Genomic DNA, 25,146 nt, shown 5'->3' with positions numbered 1-25,146 from the left:
CTCAGTCTTCTCTTTTGCAAACTAAACATTCCCAAATCCTACAACCTTTCCTCATAAGACAGGGTTTGCAGACCGGTCGCCATTCTGGTTGCTCTTTTCTGAACTTGCTCCAGTTTGTTGATGTCTTTTTTAAAATGTGGTGCCAAAAACTGGACACAGTATTCCAGATGAGGTCTGACCAAAGAGGAGTAGAGGGAAATAATGACTTCACGTGATCTCGACTGTATGCTTCTGTTAATACATCCTAGAATTGCATTTGCCTTTTTTGCTGCTGCATCACACTGTTGACTCATATTCAGTCTGTGATCTATTAGTATACCCAAGTCTTTTTCACATGTGCTGTCACTTAGCCCTATTCCTCCCATTCTGTATATGCTTTTTTCATTTTTATTGCCCAGATGTAGTACTTTGCATTTCTCCCTGTTAAAAACCATTCTGTTAGTTGCTGCCCACTTCTCCAGTTTATTTATATCTTCTTGAATCCTCTCTCTTCTCTAGTATTAGCTATCCCTCCTAGCTTTGTGTCATCAGCAAATTTAATCAGTTTACCCTCAATTCCTTCATCTAAATCGTTGATAAAGATGTTAAACAATACAGGGCCCAGGACAGAGCCCTGTGGTACCCCACTTGAGACATTCTTCCAACTGGATGTGCAGCCATTTATGACCACTCTTTGGGTCCGATCACTAAGCCAGTTATGAATTCACCTAACAGTTGCCTTGTCCATTCCATACTTAGCCATTTTTTCAATAAGGATTGTATGAGATACTTTGTCAAATGCTTTGCTGAAGTCAAGATATACTATATCTACAGCATTTCCTTGATCCACCCAATCAGTGATTCCGTCATAGAAGGAAATTAAGTTAGTCTGACATGACTTATTAGTTACAAACCCATGCTGACTCTGTTTAATCACTTCATTCTTATCCAGGTACTGACATACATGTTGTTTAATTATTTGTTCAAAGATCTTTCCTGGTATAGAAGTCAGACTCACCGGCCTATAGTTGCCTGGGTCCACCTTCTTCCCCTTTTTGAAGATAGGAACAACATTTGCTCTTCTCCAGTCTTCTGGGACTTCTCCTGTTCTCCAAGAATTTTCAAAGATTATGGAGAGGGGTTCAAAAATTTCTTCTGCTATTTCCTTCAGTACTCTGGGGTGTAATTCATCTGGACCTGGAGACTTGAATTCATTTAGGTTAGCTAAGTGTTTCCTCACTATCTTTCTGTTTATAGATATCCTGGATTCTTCTATTCTTCTATTCCCTTAGGACAGTGAAGAACAGTTGATGTTACATTTCCTTTCTGAGAGAAAACAGATGCAAAATAGGAATTTAAAAGTTCAGCCTTCTCAACATCCTGTCTTACCATGTAGCTCTTTCAAAGACAATTCCAGCAATATTTTACATGTTCAGTCCATTCATCTGAAATCGGTTTGCATACATATGCAAATGGGGGAGTAGGTCTGTTACTCCAGCTCTATACCCACTCAGTGCCACCTCTTATGGATCGACTTACAGCTCATTTTTCTAAAAGGAAACACACCATGGAGGCGGTCAGTGAAGGAGGTGGCACTCTGCGGGAAATAGAGCTGGAGTGATAAAGGGTTAAGATCCACCATAGTCGTTAGGCTTTATTATATATCAATTGAAATGCTGATTTCTCAGATCTGTTTTTTTTTCACGGATCTGTACAGATCCGTCTCCATGGACATACATGTTATTTGACTCAGAAAGCTACGGATCCACGTCTGTCCAATTGTGTTGGAGTTTTTCAAGCACAATAGCGCAATATCAATGAATAAATATTATTCTTAATATTATGTCACAATACCAGGATCTGAGGATCTTCTGTTTCGAGGTCAAGAGCTCTCTGATGCGATGTTGCTGCCTGTCTCTCTGTCTTCCTCTTTTGACACTGCAGTGAGGTGGCAAAAAAACATTAACTGGTTAACAGCAAGAAGTATGGTGTCTGTACTAACTGAACTATAAACTTTCCCCATACCATGTCCAGCAGACATTGGAGGATTACCGTATATACTCGATTATAAGCCGCCCCCCTTAATTTTGCCTCAAAAAACTGGGAAAACTTATTGACTCGCGTATAAGCATAGGGTAGAAAATGCAGCAGCTACTGGTAAATTTCAAAAATAAAAATAGATACCAATAAAAGTAAAATTAATTGAGACATCAGTAGGTTAAATGTTTTTGAATAGCCATATTGAATCAGGAGCCCCATATAATACTCCATAGAGTTCATGATAGGCCCCATAAGATGCTCCATACAAAATACGCCCCATATAATGCTGCACAAAGGTTAATAATGGCCCCATAAGATGCTCCATAGAATAATATGCCCCATATGCTGCTCCATAAAGGTTATGGCCCCATAAGACGTTCCATAGATTATGCCCCATATGCTGCCCCATAAAATGTTCCATAGAATAGGCCCCATAAGATGCTCCATAGATTATGCCCCATATGCTGCCCCATAAGATGCTCCACTGAATATGCCCCCATAAGATGCTCCACTGAATATGCCCCGATAAGATGCTCCACTGAATATGCCCCCATATGCTGCCCTCATATGATGCTCCATTGAATATGCTTCCATATGCTGCCCTCATAAGATGCTCCATTGAATATGCCCACATAAGATGCCCCATAAATTATGCCCCCATATATTGCTGCTGCCGCTACTGCAGGTATTAAAAAAACATACTCACCTCTCGTCGCTGGGGGTCAGGTGCCAATGTGCTGAGCAGGCAGACACCAGCGCTCTATGGGGGACAGGTGTCACCGCTGGCTCAGGACCCGGCACCTGATATATTCGCATGTCCCGGTTCCACCGCTGCTTGGCTGTGTCTGCCCGCCGAGTCCCTCTGTCAGTGACTGACAGTGACCTGGCGGGCAGACAGCGGCGAGCAGCGTTGGAACCGCGACAGGTGAATATAGCATATACTTAACTCCACCTGGCGTGGTCTCTGCAGCCCCATTCTCCTACGGTCTCCTTTCCTTCAGTGGTCACGTGGTACCGCTCATTAAAGTCATAAATATGTGCATATTCATCACTTTAATGAGCGGTACCATTTGACCGCAGTAGGAAGGAAAGGAGACCGTGGGACAAGCAGGGGGGCTGCAGAGACACGTCAGGGGGGTCAGTGTGATCTGACAACCCTGCTCCCCCCTGAAAATCTCGGCTTATACGTGAGTATATACGGTATTTACCAAAAAAAAAAAAGAATTGTGATGTCATGTCTCGTTCAACCTCTTCATTTATCTACCCCCGGGCTCATTCTCATCTCCCCTGCTGGGCTCATTCCCCGCCGCTCATTCTCCACCCGGCTCATTCCCCCTCCCCCCAGCTGCTGTAGATTGGATTTTTCACGCTTTTGAGAACCATCAAAAATGGGGCCCCGGCCATGCCGCACACAGGGCCCCAGGCAGCACACGGGGGGCCCCAGGCAGCGCACAGGGGGCAGAGGCAACACATAGTGGCCCCAGGCAACGCACAGGGGACAGCGACAGCACACAAAAGGGTAAGAGGCAGCGCTGTCTCTGCCCCCTGTGCGCTGTCTCTGCCCCCTGTGCGCTGTCTCTGCCCCCTGTGCGCTGTCTGAGGCCCCGTTTGCTGTCTCTGTCCCCCCGTGTGCTGTCTGGGGCCCCGTTTTTGATGGTTCTCAAAAGCATGAAAAATCCAATCTACAGCATCTGGGCTATATCCTGGCCCAGAGGGGTATAAACTGGCCTAGGCCACTTTAACCCTGGGTATATTCTGGGCGGGGGTTAATCTGGCCTGTTATTCAGGTGCTCATTCTCTACCCGGCTCATTTCCCCCCACCCCCGCTGCTCATTCCACCCTGGCACCCATTCTCCACCGGGCTCATTCCCCCGGCTCATTCTCCACGCTCATTCTCCACCACACTGCTGTCTCCCCCTGGCTCATTGCCCCCCCGGCGCTCATTCTCCACCCCGCTGCTCAGTCCCCCCTGGCTCATTCCCCCCAGCTCTCATTCTCCACCCTGCTGCTCAGTCTCCCCCTGGCTCAATGCCCCCCAGTGCTCATTCCTCCCAGCGCTCATTCTCCACCCCGCTACTCAGTCTCCCACTGGCTCATTGTACCCCAGCGCTCATTCCTCCCAGCGCTCATTCTCCACCCCGCTGCTCAGTCTCCCACTGGCTCATTGCCCCCCAGGGCTCATTCTCCACCTCGCTGCTCAGTTTCCCCCGGCCCCCATTCTCCCCTCGTTCTCCCCCTGGCTCAATGCTCCCCCCGGTGCTCATTCCCCCCGCGTTCATTCTCCACCCCGCTGCTCTGTCTCCCCTGGCTCATTCCCCCAGCGCTCATTCTCCACCCCGCTGCTCAGTCTCCTCCTGGCTCAATGCCCCTCGGTGCTCATTCTCCACCCTGCTGCTCAATCTCCCCCGGCTCATTCCCTCCCCCCAGTGCTCATTCTCCACCCCGCAGCTTAGTCTCCCCATTCTCCCCCGGGCTCATGGCCCCCTGTGCTCATTCTCCACCCCGCTGCTCAGTCTCCCCCTGGCTCATTGCCCCCGGAGCTCAGCTCATTCTCCGCCTGGCTCATCCCACCCAGTGCTCATTCTCCACCCTGCTGCTCATTGCCCCCCCAGTGCTCATCCCCCCCAGCGCTCATTCTCCACCCCGCTGCTCAGTCTCCCCCTGGCTCATTCCCCCGGCACTCATTCCCCCCACGCTCAACCTCCCCACTGCTCAGTCTCCCCCGGCCCCCATTCTCCCCCCATTCTCCCCCTGGATCATTGCCCCTGGCACTCATCCCCCCGGCCCCCATTCTCCCCCTGGATAATTGCCCCCGGTGCTCATTCCCACCGCTGCTCATTCTCTTCCAGCCCCCATTCTCCCCCTGGATCATTGCCCCCCCAGCGCTCTTTCCCCCTGGATCATTGCCCCCCTGGTGCTCATTCCCCCCACGCTCATCCCCCCGATGCTCAGTATCCCCCCAGCCCCCATTCTCCCCCTGGATTATTGCTCCCCCAGGTGCTCATTCCCCCTGCGCTTATCCTCCCCGCTGCTCATTCTCCCCCTGGATCATTGCCCCGTGCTCATCCACCCCCCGCTGCTCAATCTCCCCCGGCCTCCATTCTCCCCTTGATCATTGCCCCCCGGCGCGCATTCCCCCTGCTGCTCAGTCTCCCCCCATCCCCTGTTCTCCCCCTGGCGCTCATCCCCCCTGTTCATTCCTCTCCCCGCTGCTCATTCTCCCCCTGTATCATTGCCCCCTGGCACTCATTCCCCTGTGCTCATCCCCTGATGCTCAGTATCCCCATTCCCCCCCATTCTCCCCCTGGATCACTGCCCCCCGGCGCTTATCCCCCCACTGCTCAGTATCCTCCTGGCCCCCATTCTCCCCCTGGATTATTGACCACCCTGGCGCTCATCCTCCCTGCTGCTCAGTCTCCCCCATTCTCCCCCTGGATCATTACCCCCCGGCGCTTATCTGCCCCGCTGCTCAGTATCCTCCGGCCCCCATTCTCCCCCTGGATCATTGCCCCGCCTGCGCTCATCCCCCCCGCTGCTCAGTCATCCCCCCTCCCCCGGTTCATTCCTCTCCCCGCTGCTCAGTCTCGCCGGCCCCCATTCTCCCCCCATCCCCCATTCTCCCCCTGGATCATTGCCCCCCTGGTGCTCATCCCCCCCGCTGCTCAGTCTTCCCCCCGGCTCCAATTCTCCTTCCAGCTCACCTGTCTGGCGCGATCTGGTCCCTGCTCCTGCTGCTGCTGCATCATGTGATTGCATATGTAGTCTGACTGTCCCCATGTCTAGCCAGGAGGTGACGGTATCTTGAACTTCCTGTTTGTGTTAGCGTGCGGTCACGTGGTACCGCTCATCAAGATCATGAATATGGGCATCCATATTCATGCCTTAATGAGCGGTACCATGTGACCACACACTGACACAGGAAGACAGATATTGGCGCAGCCGTGCAGGACCATTGGAGCTGCAACAGGCACTGCTGGAGCCTGGAGGAGGGGAGTATGATTGCAGGGGGGTGGCGATGGGGGGGTTGTGAATGAGGGGGAGGGCTGACCCCCAGACCAAAAAAAAAAATTGCTCAGGTGCCGCCCCCTGCTAAGCCCCACCTTAGGCATGGGCCTCCAGTGCCTAATGGCAAATACGGTCCTGCCTGTCTCCTCGTTATTCCCCAGCCTCTCCTCTCTGCCAAGCCCTTCATTGGCTTCCTATCGTCCAGAGGCTCCTGTTCAAAACCCTAACTATGACATACAAAGCCATCCACAACCTGTCTCCTCCATACATCTGTGACATGGTCTTCCAGTACGCACCCACATGCAACCTTCGATCCTCTCAAGATCTCCTTCTCTATTCCCCTCTTATCTCTTCTTCCCACAACCGCATACAAGACTTCTCCTGTGCCTCCCCCATACTCTGGAACTCTACACAAACACATCAGACTCTCGCCTACCATGGAAACCTTCAAAAAGAACCTGAAGACCCACTTCTTCCGACAAGTCTACAACTTGCAATGATGCTCAGTCTACTGAACTGCCGCACGACCAGCTCTACCCTTTCCTAGTGTATCCTCACCCATCCCCTGTAGACTGTGAGCCCTTGCGGGCAGGGTCCGCTCTCCTTCTGTACTTGTGTGTGTCTTGTATTGCTCATGTTTATTGTACTTGTCTATATTTGCCCCTTTTCACATGTAAAGTGCCATGTAATAAATGGCGCTATAGAAATGTATAATATCTTTGTATTTTTGTAAACACTACCTTTATTTTCAGGAGTAAACTAAATTTACTGGTTTGATTCCTTTGCTCTATGATCGAACCGACATGTACTCTGTTCTGTTCTTTTGGGTTGGTTCCTGGCCCGATATAGGTTTTGATATCAAATGAACTGGTGGCACCTTAGCATCCTGATGGTATTGGGGAAACCTGGTAGTGACGGATCGGAGGTTATGTGTCTATTCCCTGCGTGGGATTGGTGATATACATACTGCCCTCACTGCAGAATGCTCGGTAGCCAGTACATGACAAGGCAGCCTTTCCGGTGACTACTTATCCTGACTGACCTGAGGGTAAGGGAGATGCCAGGGAGCTGCAAGTTCCTAACCTGAACTGAATCTGATAATAAAAGTTGTGGGGTTTCCATGACAAATTGGTATATGGGTTATAACCCTGACAAATTGGTGACATAACCCTGACATTAGGGTTGGGCTAAAGTTAAAGTTTGATTAGGGTTGGGATTATGGTTAGGGGTGTATTAGGGTTAGGTTTGTGGCTATGGTTAGAGTTGGGGTTAGGGGTGTGTTGGGGTTAGGGTTGGAATTAGAATTGGGGGGTTCCATTGTTTGGGTACCTAAGGGGGTCTCCAAACGTGACATGGTGCCACCATTGTTTCCAGCCAATTTTGCATTCAAAAAGTCAAACAGTGCCCTGCCATGCACCTAAACAGTGGCTTTTCCCCACATATGAGGCATCAGCATACTTGGGAGAAATTGCACAACAAATGTTGTCGTTCATTTTCTCCTGATACCCTTGTAAAAATAAAAAATTGGTTCCAAAGTAAATTTTTTGTGAAAACAGTGAAATTCTCATTTTTTCCTTCCACATTGCTTTAGTACTTCTGGGGCACCTGAAGGGTTAATAAACTTCTTGAATGTGGTTTTGCGTACCTTGAGTGGTGCAGTTATTAGAATGGTGTCACTTTTGGGTATTTTCTCTTATATTGACCCCCCCAAACTCACTTCAAATGTAAGCTGTCTCTAAGAAAAATGGTTTTGTAAATTTTGAAATCGCTGGTCAACTTTTAACCATTATAACGTCCTAAGAAAAAAAAATTGTTTCCAAAATTGTGCTGATGTAAAGTACACATGTGGAAAATATTATATATTAACTATTTTGTGTGACACCACTCTCTGATTTAAGTGTACAAAAATTAAGTTTGAAAATTGCAAAATTTTCAAAATTTTTGCCAAATTTCCAATTTTTTCAAAAATAAACACCAGTTATATCAAATAAATTTTACCTCTAACATGAAGTACAATGTTTCACAAAAAACAATCTCAGAATCAGTGGGATTCGGTGAAGTGTTACAGAGCTATAACCTCATAAAGTGGCAGTGATCAAAATTGTAAAAATTGGCCTGGTCATGAAGTACCAAATTGGCTCTGTCACTAAGGGGTTAAACAATATATCAGTTGTATCATCCATGCTGTCATCTATGTTATAAATTGTTCACAGTCTAAGATGATGTATTTTGGATGGACTTCATGCAAACTTAAGTTAGCATTTCAGAACACTTTACAGACAGTGTTGCCTGTACCAACCGCAAGGTATCACATGCATCTAATCATTTCATTACCCATCATCAAATCTTTGCAGTTGAGAAAGTTACAAGATCCGCTTGGAGAGGGGAACGTAGGAGACACCCACTTACTAGTCAAGCCTTTTGCATCTACAATGCGTAGAGAAATCAGGTTTCATTATTAAAACATGAAGATTTTGCTCTTTGTATGTTTTTCAATATATGTTTTGTTATGGTTAATATGGTTTTAATTTTATCATAAGTTAATTGATTTTATTTATTCATTGATCCATGTTCCATCACGAAATGTGATTCTCTACTAACCTGCACTTAATTCACTGCAAGACTAAGGATCCTTTACGCTAGTGCAGGCTAGTTTTGACAAAGGACTCCAGTGTGTGTCTGAAACGCGTTACAGCATGTCTGTTAATCCTTGATCCATCTTCCCCAAGATGATCTCATGGATTATGTATTTTAATTCTTTTCAATAAAGTATCATCATTATTTTAAGTGGAGCTGGAATTCACCTATTTGCCTGGATATTTCTTTGTCTTGTCAGGACAAACATTCCATGCTCCCACTATATTGAACTGAAAAGGTGAGCTGCTAACTCTGCTTCTTCTGGACAGTTCTGTGCATGCCTAAATAGAAAGATACCACCAGAACAGACACCAAATGGACTCCAAGGTATCTCCATCTGCCACATTATGGTGGATGGTTCCGTTGGAGGACTAAATCGCATTTTTGGGGGATTAAGACGAAAACCTCCCCGTAAGTGCTCAGCGTAATACACAAGAACTTGATCCCAGGCTTATATTGGAAGCGATCAAAAAATGTTATGTACCCCAAAATATCAATAAACACCCTAACTTATCCAGCACAAAACTAACCCCCGCTCAGGTCTATCATCTGTTACTGGAAATATAGGGATTCCCATGTTACCGGTAGAACAAAGACTCTGGAAAAGCTACACATCTCCAACACCGCCTCAAAAAAAATCCAGTGAAATATGAGCTCTAAAATGCAAATGCCCTCTCCTTCTGAGCCCCACTATGCCTAAACCATAGTAACCAGTCATATGTTTGGCATTATTGTAGTGGGGTGAGCCAGATTATTAATTTACTGGGTACGTTGCCAGGAGCAAGCTGGGCAAAATGTATGGACACTAAACTGCTTTATTTGTAATTCTCCTGAATAAAGCATCGTGTGGATATTACAAAATAGTCACTGCAGCTGTAGATTATTTCATTGATAGGTGTAATTTGTACAATGGCGTCACTGTTGTTTTTTTCTGCTGTTCTGGCACCTTAGGGGCTCCGCAAATGTTGTCCATTAACTAGTCTATCCAAATCGCGCTTTTGCTGTCTCAGTCCTGATCTGTGCTGTAACAGTAGTTTCTGACAACATACAGGGCATCACTGCCTTCAGGAGACCTTGCTGGGTCCAGTTTCTCCTATTAACCTTTGTGAAACTGACAAATTTGCAGGTAATAAAAAAATTGACATTTTTGTGGTAAAATTACATTTTCATGTCCCAATGTAGTAAAATTTTATAATGCACCTATGGGATTTCTGCTGATCTTCCATCTCACTGATTTGGCTGTTCAAACAGAACCTGCTTTCTAAATGCCAAGAGCGTTTCTTCCCATCCGATCCCATATGGAATACTGCCAGGTTTGGTAAAGGTTGTATAACAAATTATGAGGTCCATTTTCTCCTACTACACTTTGTGTAAATTATAAAATTGGTGCTAAACCAGTAGTGGAAAAAAATATTTTTTTTTGTTTTTATATTGAAATGTTATAACGTTTTGTGAATCACCTGTAAGATAAAAATGCCCAGTACACCCATAGTTGAATTCCTTGAGTAGTCTAGTTTCCAAAATGGGGTCACTTGTGGGGGGATTTTGCTGTTTTGGCACTTCAGGGGCTCGGTTGATGGAGCCTACTATCTGTTCAAGCGATATCTGTGTTCTTAAAAGCCAAGCAGTTCTCCTTCCCATTTGATCCCTACCATATGCTTAAACAGTAGTGTACAACATGTGGTGTACTGTCATGTTCAGTAAAAATTGCATAACAAATTATGGGGTCCATTTTCAAATTATAGGGTCCATTTTTGTTGCATAAAAAGTATGGGGTCTATTTCTGAGGTCCCTTGTGTAAATTATAAATTTGGTGCTAAAACAGTAATTTAGTGGAAAAGTAATTTTTTATTTTCACATGTAAATGTTATAAAGTTTTGCGAATCATCTGTAGGTAAAAAAAATGCTCAGTACACCACTAGATTAATTCTTTGAGGGGTCTAGGTTTCAAAATAGGGTCATTTGTGGGGTGTGTATGCTTTTTTGGCATGTCAGTGGCTTTGCAAATGCAACATGGCATTCACAATATATTCCAGACAAATTTATACTCTAAAATTCAAATGGCACCCCTTTTTTTCTGCCCAAACTGAAGTTTTTGACCATATTTGGAGTAGTATAGGAAGAAATTGCATAAAAATTATAGCATCCTATTCTCCTATTATCCATTGTAAAAACAACAAATTTGGTTCCAAAACATTTTAGCAGAAAAAAATGTAATTTTCAATTTCACAACTACAATTTAATAAGTTCATTGAAGCACCTATGGGTTTAACATGCTCAAGGCAACCCTAGATTAATTCCTTGATGGGTTTAGTTTCCAAAGTTGGATCACTAGTGGGGGTTTCTCCTATTTTGGTATTCAGGGGGCTTTGCAAATGAGACTTGGTGTCTGCAATCTATTGCAGCCAAATTTATATTCCAAATGCCTAATGTCGTTTCTTCTGTTCTGAGCCCTGCTGTATGTCCAAATAATACTTTTTGACTACATGTGGTGTATTGCTGGTCTCAGAAGAAAATGGGTAACAAACTTTGGGACTACTCTTTTGTGTTTTCTCTTGTAACAGTGAAAAATTTGGGGATAAAGGAACATTTTCGTAAAAATAAAAAAAATTCAAGTGTTCAATATGACAACCAAATTTTATCAAATTCTGTGTAGTATCTGTAGGCTCAAACCGGTCACTATGCTCAGGGATAAAATCCGTAGTGGTGTAGTTAACAAAATGGAGGTAATTTTTTATAGGGTTTCTGCTTTTTAAGCACCTTAGGGACTTTGCAAATGAGACATGGCGCCCTCTATTTCGGCCAAATTTGTTTCCCAAAATTCATATGGTGCTCCTTTCCTTCTGAGCCCTGCCGTTCTTCTAAATAGAATTCTCTGACCGCATTTGGGGTATCGGCACACTCAGAAGAAACTAGGTAACACATTTTGGGGTCCATTTTCTTGGGGTTCATTGTAAAAGTGAAAACATTGTGGCTAAAGCAACATTTTAGAGGAAAGCTTACAATTTATTTTTTTCATTCCACTTTACATTAATTCCTGTGTAGCATTCCTTCCTTTACAGAGCTTGTTGTCTCTTGTACAGGTAGGCGTCTTTCATGGCTGGCATATTTCCAGCTCAAGTAATTTATAAAGTGTCACATCTCTCTGACTAGTATAAAGGAATGGATTAACTAACTTTGTTTGGGATCTTAATCACTCAAGTAGGTCCTTGTGCTAAACTTTAAATGTGTATATAATAATAATTTTTATTTATATAGCACCAACATATCAACATATTCCACAGCACTTTACAATTAAGCGGGGACATGTACAGACAATAAATAGCAGTTTCAAAGGTGAGAAAAGGTCGGATTCTGGAGATGTTTTTAAGATGCAGGTGACAAGAGCGAGTGAGTGATTGGATATAGGGAGTTAAAGAAAGTTCGGTGTCGAATATGACCCCAAGACAGTGGGCATGCTGCTTGGGAGTTATGGTTGAACCCTCCAGGGTTATTTCGATGTTATGTAGAGTGAGGTTAGTAGTTCAGTTTTGGAGAGATTTAGTTTCAGATAGAGGGAGGACATGATGTTAGAGACAGCAGACAGACAATCCTTGGTATTTTGAATTAGGGTAGGGGTGATGTCAGGGGAAGAAGTGTATAATTCGGTGTCATCAGCATAGAGATGATACTGAAACCCAAATCTGATTGTTTTTCCAATGGGGCAGTGTATAGAGAGAAGAGGAGGGGGCCTAGGACTGAGCCCTGCGGGACCTCGATGGTAATGGGATGAGGAGAGGAAGAGGAGCCAGCAAAAGATACAGTGAAGGAGCGGTCAGAGAGGTAGGAGAGAACCAGGAGAGGGCTGTGTCCTTGAGGCCTATAGAGCGGAGCATAGTGAGGAGGAGCTGGTGATCCACAGTATCAAATGCAGCAGAGAGATCCAGGAGAATCAGCAGGGAGCAATGACCTTTCGATTTAGCTGTTATTAGATCATTAGAGACTTTAGTGAGGGCAGTTCCAGTGGAGTGTAAATAGTAGAAACCAGATTGTAAGGGGTCAAGAAGAGAGTTATCCGAGAGATAGCGGATTAGACGGGAGTGGACCAAGCATTCCAGGAGTTTAGAGATGAAGGAAAGGTTAGAGACAGGTCTATAGTTAGCAATGCAGTTCTGATCCAGGGATGGCTTTTTAAGTAAACGGGTTATGATGACATGTTTAAATGAGGATGGAAATATACCTGAAGAAAGAGAGGTTAAATATTTTAGTCAGGTGAGTGGTGACCACGGTGAGAGAGACTGCAGGAGATGTAAAGGAATGGGGTCACTGTTGCAGGTTGTAGGCCGAGCAGAAGTGAGGAACTTGGAAACTTCTTCTGAAACAGGCTCAAAGATGTCTAGTGAGCTTGAGGTGCGGCAGGGAAGGGGATCCAGGCACTGAGGAGATTGGGCTTAGATATCCTGATGGATGTGGTTGATTTATTTCTAGAAAGTAAGTGGCCAGATCCTCACCACTGAGGTTGGTGATGGGGGCCTGTACTTTAGGTTTCAGGAGGGAGTTTTCAAAAAGTCGTTTTGGGTTGTTGGATAGTGAAGTGATGAGGGTGGTGAAGTAGGATTGTTTGGCCAGATGAAGGGCAGAATTATAGGTTTTAAGCATGAACTTATAGTGGACAAAGTCTTCTGCTAAGAGAGATTTTCTCCACTGCCGCTCTGCACACCTTGAGCAGCACTGAAGAAAGCGTGTTTGCATTGTGTGCCAGGGCTGCCGTTGTCTGTGTCGGGTCTTTCTGCGTGTAGAAGGTGCTGCTTCATCTAGGGCATTCTTCAGTGTATTATTGAAGTGTGACAATGCTAAGTCTGGACAGGAGAGAGAGAAGATGGGGGCTAAAGATGTGTGGAGATTGTCCATAAGATGCTGGGTATTAATGGTGCGTGTATTCTGATAAGTGTGGTAAGTGGGGGTGTCCCAGGTGAGGAGACGATTCTTGACAGAGAAGGAAAGAAGGTTGTGGTCCGAGAGCGCGAGAGGGGAGTTAGCAAAGTCGTGCAGTGAGCCGGGACAGGAGAAAACCAGGTCCAAAGTATTCCTGTCCTCATGTGTAGGAGAATTGGTAAACTGTGAGAGGCCGAATGAAGAAGTTAGAGAAAGAAGATTAGAGGCAGATTGGGAGAGGGGATCATTGATGGGGATTTTCAAGTCTCCCATGATGAGGATGGGGATGTCACAGGATAGAAAGTGAGTAAGCCAGGTGGTGAAGTGGTCTAGAAACTAGGGGGAGGAGCGTGGAGGGCGATAAACAACTGCCACTCGTAAGGAGAAGAGCTTAAAGAGTCTGACGGCGTGGACTTCAAAGGAAGGAAATGTAAGTAAGGGAACCGGGGGGATGACCTGGAAAGCACATTGTGATGAAAGGAGCAAACCAACACCTCCACCTTGTCTGTTCTCAGGTCTGGCAGTATGTGAAAATTTCAGCCCACCAAACGAGACAGTGGCAGCAGCGGTGGTGTCTGAATGCTGGATCCGGGTTTCTGTAATAGCCAGAAGGTTAAGGGAATTAGAGAGGAAAAAATAGTGAATGTAAGTTAGTTTGTTACACACAGTCTGTGTATTCCAGAGAGCGATAGGAGAAGGCATGCACTGAATGTTAATAAAATTAGCAGGGTTTCCATATGCAGGTGGAGGAGAGTAATGTATGCTGGTGGAGGGAGGCCCAAGGTTGGGGGAGATGTCGCCTGCAACTAGTAAAAGGAGAAAAAACAAAAAGAGCAGGTGGTGGGATGATTTGTATGAACGTTTTGAGTGCTGCATGGAGGTATTGGATGGTTTGGAGTGGGTAAGGAATGTCAGTGGAGCCTCAGAGTTATACATGGGAGAGGGAGAAGGTAGGGGTGGATATGGAGAGAGTGCACAGAATGTGTTAAAGGGCGGGCGAGTTGTGAGAAAGCAGACGTTAAAACAAATAAGCAGCAGACTGATATAATCAATGCATAATGTAGTATGACTGACCAAGATGCATGTTTGTATGAAAAACTTATGCACCTTACCTGTCTCCTGTCCAACTGCCACTGTCTAACTTCCAAGCACTTTATCCTGTTGCACTTAATATCTGTTGCACGCGTGCTATCCCAGCCAGAGCTAAATATATATGAAATGAAATGTCTGCTAGCATCAGGCACCAAGTGGCCACAATTAGTAATTATCCAATTAGCACAAGGACAGAGCAGGCATTACTATGCAGGGTAAACAACCAATGCTGAACAAGGCCATAAAAAAGTGAAAGAAAGAAAAAAATAAATAGCTTTGAACACTTTAAAGCAGAAACCAGAAAAAAAAGAAAGAACCACCACATGAGTGATGGTTTAAATACCATGAAAAAATCTTGCTACATATGATTCAGTTCACACTTGTCAGACAGCACACATGGATGATGGATTAAATAACATGAAAAAATCTGGCTACACTTGATTCAGTTCACACTTCTCAGACAGCACACACGGATGATGGATTAAATACCTGTGTGAAGAAGAGAAGAGCGGAACATCAGCTTCAATGCCATTCTCTAACTGCCAAGCACTTTATCCTGTTGCATTTAATATCTGTTGCACGCATGACCCCGCACGCGTGCTATCCCAGCCAGAGCTAAATATATATGAAATGAAATGTCTGCTAGCATCAGGCACCAAATGGCCGCAATCAGTAATTAACCAAATACCACAAGGCCAGAGCAGGCATTACTATGCAGGGTAAACAATCAATGCTGAACAAGGCCATAAAACAGTGAAAGAAATAAAAAAATAAATAGCTTTGAACACTTTAAAGCAGAAGCCAGAAAAAAAAGAAAGAAAGAACCACCACAGGAGTGATGGTTTAAATACCATGAAAAAATCTTGCTACATATGATTCAGTTCACACTTGTCAGACAGCACACACGGATGATGGATTAAATACCATGAAAAAATCTTGCTACATATGATTCAGTTCACACTTGTCAGACAGCACACACGGATGATGGATTAAATACCTGTGTGACTGTGTGAAGAAGAGAAGAGATGAACATCAGCTTCAATGCCATTGTCTAACTGCCAAGTACTTAATCCTGTTGCATTTAATATCTGTTGCACGTCGGACCCTGCACACGTGCTATCCCAGCCAGTCCTAAAATATAAAGTATATACAAAGTTACAGCTGCAATGATCCTTTTGAGTGGGAATTGGGTAATTAATTTTCAGAGGAGGGTTGGCAAATGGCATTCATACTCTCCCACAAATTACCTATTACTTGCCGTGTTCAGGAGGAAAAATATAAGATTCTATCTAGCTTATATCATTATCCCACTGTGCGACATAGGATCTTCCTCTCTGTGTTGGATTTGTGCTGGCGGTGTGCCGGTGCTACCGGGACTATGTTACATATATGGTGGGAATGCCTATTGGTTTGTGGTTTATGGATTTCAATTTTCTCACCTTACGGTAGTCTCACTGGTAGCAGAGTCACACCCTCCCCCCGAATAAACCTACTTTCCATTACTCTAGATTCAATCTCAAAGGCAAAGAAAGATATCCTTGGGCCCTTTCTAAAAGCTGTTAAGTAAATTCCACGTCACTGGAAATCCACAAAAGCTCCCACTTTGGCCAAATGGGTGGAAGAGGTTAACAATATTATGAAAATGGAAAACATGATTGCACATGATAAAAATTGCCTCAGAGCTTTTCATCTCACTGTTCTACAGCCAGATTGGTTCAGAGATAATAATAAATTTTATTTCTATAGCGCCGACATATTCCGCAGCACTTTACATTTCAGAGGGGATTTGTACAGACAATAGACATTACAGCATAACAATAATCACATAGATTATAACAAATACCAAGAGGAATGAGGGCCCTGCTCGCAAGCTTACAGTCTTTGAGGAAAGAGGTAGACACGAAAGGTGGGTGGTAACAGTTGCCTGATTGTATGGACCAGCCATAGTGTTAAGTGTGTAACAGTACAGACAAAGAGGGCTAAAGGATGCATACAACATGTGAGAACATGATGCGGGAACCTGGTTATGGTAAAACTTTTGACTGTGCCACACAGGGATAGATTAGGTTAATGTGTTGAGGCGATAGGCCAGTCTGAATAAATGGATTGGGGACTAATCATATTGACCTGGGAAGTGCATTCCAAAGAATTGACGTAGCATGTGTAAAGTCTTGGAGACGAGAGTGGGAGGTTCTGATTATTGAGGATGCTAACCTCAGGTCATCAGCAGAATGGAGGGCGCGGGTAGGGTGGTATGCTGAAACAAGGGAGGAGATGTAGAGTGGTACTGAGCCATGGAGGGCTTTGTGGGTGAGGGTAATAAGTTTATCCTGAATTCTGGAGTGGATGGGTAACCAGTGTAATGACTGGCACAAGGTAGAGGCATCGGTGTAACGATTGGTGAGGAGTATGATCCTGGCTGCAGCATTCAAAACAGATTAGAGAGGGGAGAGTTTGGTAAGAGGGAGACCGATTAGAAGAGAGTTACAATAGTCGAGACGAGAATGAATAAGAGAAACAGTAAGAGTTTTTGCAGAGTCAAAAGTAAGAAAAGGTCAAATTCTAGAAATGTTTTTGAGGTGCAGATGATAAGAGCGAGCCAGCGATTGAATGTGGGGGGCAAAGGAAAGCTCGGAGTCAAGTATAACCCCAAGACAGCGGGCATGTTGCTGGGGAGTAATAGTGGAACCACACACAGAAATGGAAATATCGGGTATAGGTACATTAGTAGAGGGAGGAAACACAAGGAGTTCAGTCTTTGACAGGTTCAGTTTCAGATATAGTGAGGACATGATGTTAGACACAGTGTTTAGACAATTGCCGGTGTTTTCTAGAAAGGCTGGCGTGATGTTTGGAGAAGAAGCGTATAATTGGGTGTCATCAGCATAGAGATGGTACTGGAAACCAAATCTACTGATTGTTTGACCAATAGGGGCAGTGTACAAGGAGAAGAGGAGGGGGCCTAGAACCGATCCTTGAGGAACCCCAACAGTAAGGGGAAGGTGAGAGGAGGAGGAACTGGCAAAAGATACAGTAAAGGAGCGGTCAGAGAGATAGGAGAACCAGGAGAGAACGGTGTCCTTGAGGCCAATGGAGCGGAGCATAGTGAGGAGGAGCTGATGATCCACAGTGTCGAATGCTGCAGAGAGATCCAAGAGAATTAGCATGGAGTAGTGACCATTTGATTTAGCTGTTAGTAGATCATTAGAGACTTTAGTGAGGGCAGTTTCAGTAGAGTGTAAAGAGCAGAAACCGGATTGGAGAGGGTCAAGAAGAGAGTTATCAAAGAGATAGCGGATACGACGGGAGTGGACCCAGGCGTTCCAGGAGTTTAGAGACGAAGGGAAAATTAGACAGGTCTATAGTTAGTGGCACAGTTTTAGTCGAGGGATGTTTTTTTAAGTAGTGGATGTATGATGGCATGCTTAAATGAGGAGGGAAAGATACCAGAAGAGAGAGAGAAGTTAAATATTTTAGTTTGGTGAGGGGTGACAGCAGGGGAAAGGGACTGGAGGAGATGTGACAGAAATGGGTCACTGGTGCAAGTGGTTGGGTGAGAAGATGCAAGGAGCATGCTTACTTCTTCTTCTGTGACTGGTTCAAAATCAGAGAGTGAGCTAGATGCAGTGGGGGAGGGAGGATAGTGCATGGTATGAGGTGATTGGGAGATAATTTCCTGTCGAATTTGGTCAATTTTTTCGTTGAAGTAATTGGCCAGATCGTCAGCTCGGAACTCCGTGGTTGGGGCCTGTACTCTTGGGTTGAGTAGAGAATGAAAAGTGTCAAAGAGACGTTTAAGGCTATTGGACAGTGAGGTGATGAGGGTGTTGAAATAGGTTTGTTTGGATAGGTGAAGGGCAGTGTTGTATGTTCTAAGCATAAACTTATAATGGATGAAATCTTCGTGTAGATTGGATTTTCTCCACAGACGTTCGGCGCACCTGGAGCACCGCTGCAGGAAACGTGTTTGCAGGGTGTGTCAGGGTTGTCGCTGTCTGTGTTGTGGTGTTCTATTTATATGGGGTGCAAATTCATCCAGGGCACTTTGAATTGTTTCATTGTAATGCTTCAATGCAGGATCAGGACATGAGAGGGAGGAGATAGGGGCCAATGAAGACTGCAAGTTCTTCATAAGTTTTTGGGTGTTAGTGGCCTGTATGTTTCTATAAGTAAAGTATGGACAGTGGGGGTGACCTGAGCAGCCTGGCAGTTCTTGATAGAGAATGAAAGAAGATTATGGTCAGAGAGCGGGAGAGGGGAGTTGGCAAAATCATCCACTGCACAAAGCCGAGAGAAGACCAAGTCGAGGGAGTTTCCGTCTTCATGCATTGGAGAATTAGTAAGCTGCGAAAGACCAAACGAGGAGGTTAGAGATAAAAGGTGAGTAGCAGATGGGGAGAGGGGAAGAGCAATGGGGATGTTAAAATCTCCCATGATGAGGGTAGGGATGTCACAGGAGAGAAAATGTGGAAGCGAAGTGGCAAAATGATCCAGGAACTGATGGGAGAGGCCGGGAGGATGATACACCACCGCCACTCGCATGGAGAAAGGGGTGTGGAGTCTGATGGCATGGACCTCAAAAGAAGGGTAGACTAGTGAGGGTAGTTGTGGGATAACCTGAAAGGTACATTTTGGTGATAGGAGCAGACTAAACGCCTCCACCTGCTCTATTGTCTGATCTTGGGGTATGAGAGAAGTGTAGTCCCCCGTATGAAAGAGCAGCAGCAGCGGTAGTGTCTGACTGCTGGATCCAGGTTTCAGTAAGAGCCAGGAGGTTGAGAGAATTAGAAAGGAAAAAGTCATGCGTGAAGGAGAGTTTGTTACACACTGAGCGAGAATTCCAAAGTGCAAAATTAAGAGAGACAGTTGGCATGCAGGGAATATTAATAAGATTAGAGGTGTTTCTGAGTGTAGCAGTTGGGGGGTTTGACTTTCTATAACATGGGGGACCAGGGTTGGGAGCAATGTCGCCTGCGACTAGGAGAAGGAGGATAGAAAGAGTGAGCAGATGGTTAAGTGATTTGTGAGAGCGTCTCTTATGTTGAATGGTGGGACTGACTGGATCTGTGCAATTTACCAATGTGAAAAGAGCGTGAGTGCTATACATTGGAGAGGAAAGGAGTGAAGGGCCGATATGGATGGAGTGTAGAGAGTTAATGCCAGGGCGGTGGATGTGTGTGAATGCAGAAGCCAGGATATAAATTACACAAATGCGTATGGTATATATTTGTTGTAATCCAAATGTACAGGGAATTATTATTATTATTATTATTATTATTTATTGTTATAGCGCCATTTATTCCATGGCGCTTTACATGTAAGGAGGAGTATACATAAAAACAAGTACAATAATCTTAAACAATACAAGTCATAACTGGTACAGGAGGAGAGAGGACCCTGCCCGCGAGGGCTCACAATCTTCAAGGGATGGGTGATAAAACAGTAGGCGAGGGTAGAGCTGGTCGTGCAGCGGTTTGGTCGATCGGTGGTTACTGCAGGTTGTAGGCTTGTCGGAAGAGGTGGGTCTTCAGGCTCTTTTTGAAGGTTTCGATGGTAGGTGAGAGTCTGATATGTTGTGGTAGAGAGTTCCAGAGTAGGGGTGATGCGCGAGAGAAATCTTGTATGCGATTGTGGGAAGAGGAGGTAAGAAGGGAGTAGAGAAGGAGATCTTGTGAGGATCGGAGGTTGCGTGCGGGAAAATACCGGGAGACGAGGTCACAGATGTATGGAGGAGACAGGTTGTGGATGGCTTTGTATGTCATGGTTAGGGTTTTGTAATGGAGTCTCTGGGCAATTGGGAGCCAGTGAAGGGATTGACAGAGGGGAGAAGCTGGGGAATAGCGGGGGGACAGGTGGATTAGTCGGGCAGCAGAGTTTAGAATAGATTGGAGGGGTGCGAGAGTGTTTGAGGGGAGGCCACAGAGCATGAGGTTGCAGTAGTCAAGGCGAGAGATGATGAGGGCATGGACTAGGGTTTTTGCAGATTCTTGGGTGAGGAATGAACGGATTCGTGAAATATTTTTGAGTTGAAGTCGGCAGGAAGTGGAAAGGGCTTGGATATGTGGTTTGAAGGAGAGATCAGTGTCAAGGATTACTCCGAGGCAGCGAGCTTGTGGGACTGGGGAGAGTGGGCAGTCATTTACTGTAATTGATAGGTTCGTAGGGGGGGTCACGTGAGATGGGGGAAAGATGATGAATTCTGTTTTGTCCATGTTGAGTTTCAGAAATCTAGTGGAGAAGAAGGATTAAATAGTGGACAGACATTGAGGGATTCTGTTTAGTAGGGAGGTGATATCTGGTCCAGAGATGTAGATCTGTGTGTCATCAGCGTAAAGATGATACTGAAAGCCATGAGATTCTATGAGCTGTCCCAGGCCAAAGGTGTAAATAGAGAACAGCAGGGGCCCAAGGACTGAACCTTGTGGGACTCCGACAGATAGGGGGCGAGGTGAGGAGGTGGTGTGTGAGTGGGAGACGCTGAATGTCCGGTCTGTTAGGTATGATGAGATCCAGGATAGGGCCAAGTCTGTGATGCCGAGGGATGAGAGGGTCTGTTATAATAGGGAATGGTCCACTGTGTCAAAGGCAGCCGACAGGTCCAGGAGGAGGAGGACAGAGTAGTGTCGCTTGCTCTTGGCGGTTAAGAGGTCATTGGTGACCTTAGTAAGGGCAGTTTAAGTGGAGTGGTGTGACCGGAAGCCAGATTGTAAGCGGTCGAAGAGGGAGCAAGAAGAGAGATGGGAGGACAGTTCAAGGTAGACGTGTTGTTCCAGTAGCTTGGAGGCGTAGGGGAGAAGTGATATAGGGCGATAGCTAGATACGGAGGATGGGTCAAGAGAGGGCTTTTTGAGGATAGGTGTGATGGAGGCATGTTTAAAGCTTGAGGGGAAAACACCAGTTGTTAGTGATAGGTTGAAGAGATGGGTTAGGGTTGGGATGAAGACTGTGGTGAGGTTTGGTATGAAGTGGGATGGGATCGGGTCGAGTGCACAGGTGGTGAGATGTGATCTTGAGAGTAGAGTGGAGAGTCGATCTTCTGTAATGGTGGAGAAGTTGGTTTTGAAGGTGGAGGGCTGGGAAGTCAGGAGGAAGGGCTCTGGGGGTTGTTGACCAAAACTGTCCCTGATGTTATCAATTTTCTGCTTGAAAAATGAGGCAAAGTCTTCAGCTGAGATGAGTGGGGAGGGAGGAGGTGCTGGGGGGCGGAGGAGAGAATTGAAGGTGTTGAATAACTGTTTATGGTTGTGAGACAGGGAGGATATGAGAGATGAGAAGTAGGTTTGTTTAGCTGTGGCGAGTGTGGTCTTGAAAGTAGTGAGGAACTGTTTGAATGCGATGAAGTGCTCGTTGGAGTGGGATCTTTTCCATCTGCGCTCAGCAGCCCTGGAAGCTCGCCTCAGCTCTTTGGTCAGGCTGGTGTGCCGGGGCTGTCTGTTGATTTTGCGAGTTTTGGTATGTGTAAGTGGGGCAGCGGATTCCAAAGCTACAGCTATTGTGGTGTTATATAGAGCAGCAGCGTCATCTGCATTGTGTAAGGAACTTATGTCTGTGAGAGGGAGGAGGGATTCAGAGAATGAGTGTAGGTCAAGGTGTTTAAGATTCCTGCGAGGGTGTGAAAGTTTGTGGGGTGGGGATTGTAGACATGGAGTGAAGAGGGAAGAGAATGTGAGCAGGTTGTGGTCAGAGAGAGGAAGAGGTGAGTTAGAGAGGTTAGATAGGGAGCAGAGGCGGGTGAAGATGAGGTCCAGTGTGTGGCCATCTTTATGGGTGGATGTAGAAGACCATTGAGTGAGGCCGAAGGAGGAAGTGAGAGATGGAAGTTTAGTGGCAGCTGAGAGGGAAGTGTCAATGGGGATGTTGAAGTCGCCCATGATGATAGTAGGGATGTCCGCGGAAAGGAAATAAAGTAACCAGGTGGTGAAGTGGTCAAAGAAGGTGGTGGCTGGCCCTGGGGGGCGGTAGATGACAGCCAGTGGGAGGTTGGAGGGGGAGTAGATGCGCACATAGTGCACCTCAAAGGAAGGGAGGGTAATAGAGGGTGGCAGTGGGATTGGGGTGAAGGAGCAGGTATCTGACAGGAAAAAACCAACTCCTCCGCCATGTTTGCTGCTGGGGCGGGGGGTGTGAGAAAGGTGGAAGCCGCCATACGAAAGTGCAGCAGGAGAGGCTGTGTCAGAAGGGGTGAGCCAGGTTTCGGTGATGGCGAGGAAGGAAAGCTTGGTAGTAACAAAAAGATCATGGATGTAGGAAAGCTTGTTGCAGACAGAGCGAGCGTTCCACAGAGCTCATGTTAGTGGGACTGGTGAAGTGGGGGCTGGGTGAATGGGTATAAGGTTGGAGAGGTTACGGAAGGTTGTGATAGAGCGTGGATGGGAGGTAGAAATGACTGTGGGAATGTGGTGAGGAGGACCAGGATTTGGAGAGATATCACCAGCAGTGAGAAGGAGCAGAGAAAGTGTTAGCAGGTGGGAGCAGGAGAGGGCATGAGGGGGCTGTCTGTGTTTGGAGACAGAGGATTGTATGTTAAGGAACAGTTTTGAGGCGGAGGTGAGTAGATGTATATAATAGATGTATATAAATGTCTTACCTGTCTAACTGCCATGTTATAACTGCCAGTACCTTGATACATGTAGTTCGATTACATGTGCATAAATGCCTTCCCCAAGCTATGTCTTGGAGGCTAAGGCTTAGATTTTTTTTTGCTCTTTCTCTTCTCGTTCATCAATCAAACTAAATTGAGACAGCAGGACCCAATAAAATGTTGTGGTCAGATAAACAGATGTCCAGCACTTCATGGATCATAAAGCACTTTGAAAAGTTTCTTGACCTCACAACATAAGGGGACAAGCAGAGTAAGTTGAAATAACTATATACCAGATATAAGCTTGCATAGTTGAAAACACATACAGTTGTGGCCAAAAGTATTGACACCCCTGCAATTCTGTCAGATAATACTCAGTTTCTTCCTGAAAATGATTGCAAACACAAATTCTTTGGTATTATTATCTTCATTTAATTTGTCTTAAAGGAAAAAACACAAAAGAGAATGAGGCAAAAAGCAAAACATTGATCATTTCACACAAAACTCCAAAAATGGGCCAGACAAAAGTATTGGCACCCTCAGCCTAATACTTGGTTGCACAACCTTTAGCCAAAATAACTGTGACCAACCGCTTCCGGTAACCATCAATGAGTTTCTTACAATGCTCTGCTGGAATTTTAGACCATTCTTCTTTGGCAAACTGCTCCAGGTCCCTGATATTTGAAGGGTGCCTTCTCCAAACTGCCATTTTTAGATCTCTCCACAGGTGTTCTATGGGATTCATGTCTGGACTCATTGCTGGCCACCTTAGAAGTCTCCAGTGCTTTCTCTCAAACCATTTTCTAGTACTTTTTGAAGTGTGTCTTGGGTCATTGTCCTGCTGGAAGACCCATAATCTCTGAGGGAGACCCAGCTTTCTCACACTGGGCCCTACATTATGCTGCAAAATTTGTTGGTAGTCTTCAGACTTCATAATGCCATGCACACGGTCAAGCAGTCCAGTGCCAGAGGCAGCAAAGCAACCCCAAAACATCAGGGAAGCTCCGCCATGTTTGACTGTAGGGACATGTTCTTTTCTTTGAATGCCTCTTTTTTTCTCCTGTAAACTCTATGTTGATGCGTTTGCCCAAAAAGCTCTACTTTTGTCTCATCTGACCAGAGAACATTTTTCCAAAACGTTTTAGGCTTTTTAAGGTAAGTTTTGGCAAACTCCAGCCTGGCTTTTTTATGTCTTGGGGTAAGAAGTGGGGTCTTCCTGGGTCTCCTACCATAGAGTCCCTTTTCATTCAGACGCCGACGGATAGTACGGGTTGACACTGTTGTACCCTCGAACTGCAGGGCAGCTTGAACTTGTTTGGATGTTAGTCGAAGTTCTTTATCCAACATCCGCACAATCTTGCGTTGAAATCTCTTGTCAATTTTTCTTTTCCTTCCACATCTAGGGAGGTTAGCCACAGTGCCATGGGCTTTAAACTTCTTGATGACACTGCGCACGGTCGACACTGGAACATTCAGGTCTTTGGAGATGGACTTGTAGCCTTGAGATTGCTCATGCTTCCTCACAATTTGGTTTCTCAAGTCCTCAGACAGTTCTTTGGTCTTCTTTCTTTTCTCCATGCTCAATGTGGTACACACAATGACACAGGAAAGAGGTTGAGTCAACTTTAATCCATGTCAACTGGCTGCAAGTGTAATTTAGTTATTGCCAACACCTGTTAGGTGCCACAGGTAAGTTACAGGTGCTGTTAATTACACAAATTAGAGAAGCATCACATGATTTTTCAAACAGTGCCAATACGTTTGTCCACCCTCTTTTTTATGTTTGGTGTGGAATTATATCCAATTTGGCTTTAGGACAATTCTTTTTGTGTTTTTTCATTTAAGACAAATTAAATGAAGATAATAATGCCAAAGAATTTGTGTTTTCAATTATTTTC

At 45.4% G+C, this 25,146-nt stretch overlaps 1 long non-coding RNA gene across 1 annotated transcript in view; it reads right to left on the bottom strand.

Annotated features, from left to right (window-relative positions):
* Window positions 1-832: 832 nt before the first annotated feature.
* LOC141098478 (uncharacterized) overlaps window positions 833-25,146 on the bottom strand; it is a 45,719-nt gene continuing 21,405 nt past the window's right edge. Inside the window, exons 2-4 of the long non-coding RNA XR_012234251.1 lie at window positions 15,665-15,798; window positions 1,834-1,917; window positions 833-1,305 (exon numbers count right to left, since the gene is read on the bottom strand). This is a non-coding gene — a long non-coding RNA (uncharacterized lncRNA). The remainder of the gene's footprint in view (window positions 1,306-1,833; window positions 1,918-15,664; window positions 15,799-25,146) is intronic.

This window comes from Dendrobates tinctorius, unplaced genomic scaffold (genome assembly GCF_039654945.1).
Source record: "Dendrobates tinctorius isolate UK_male_01 unplaced genomic scaffold, ASM3965494v1 ptg000092l, whole genome shotgun sequence".
NCBI classification, from domain to species: domain Eukaryota; kingdom Metazoa; phylum Chordata; class Amphibia; order Anura; family Dendrobatidae; genus Dendrobates; species Dendrobates tinctorius.
This window is presented reverse-complemented; position numbering and strand designations above follow the sequence as displayed.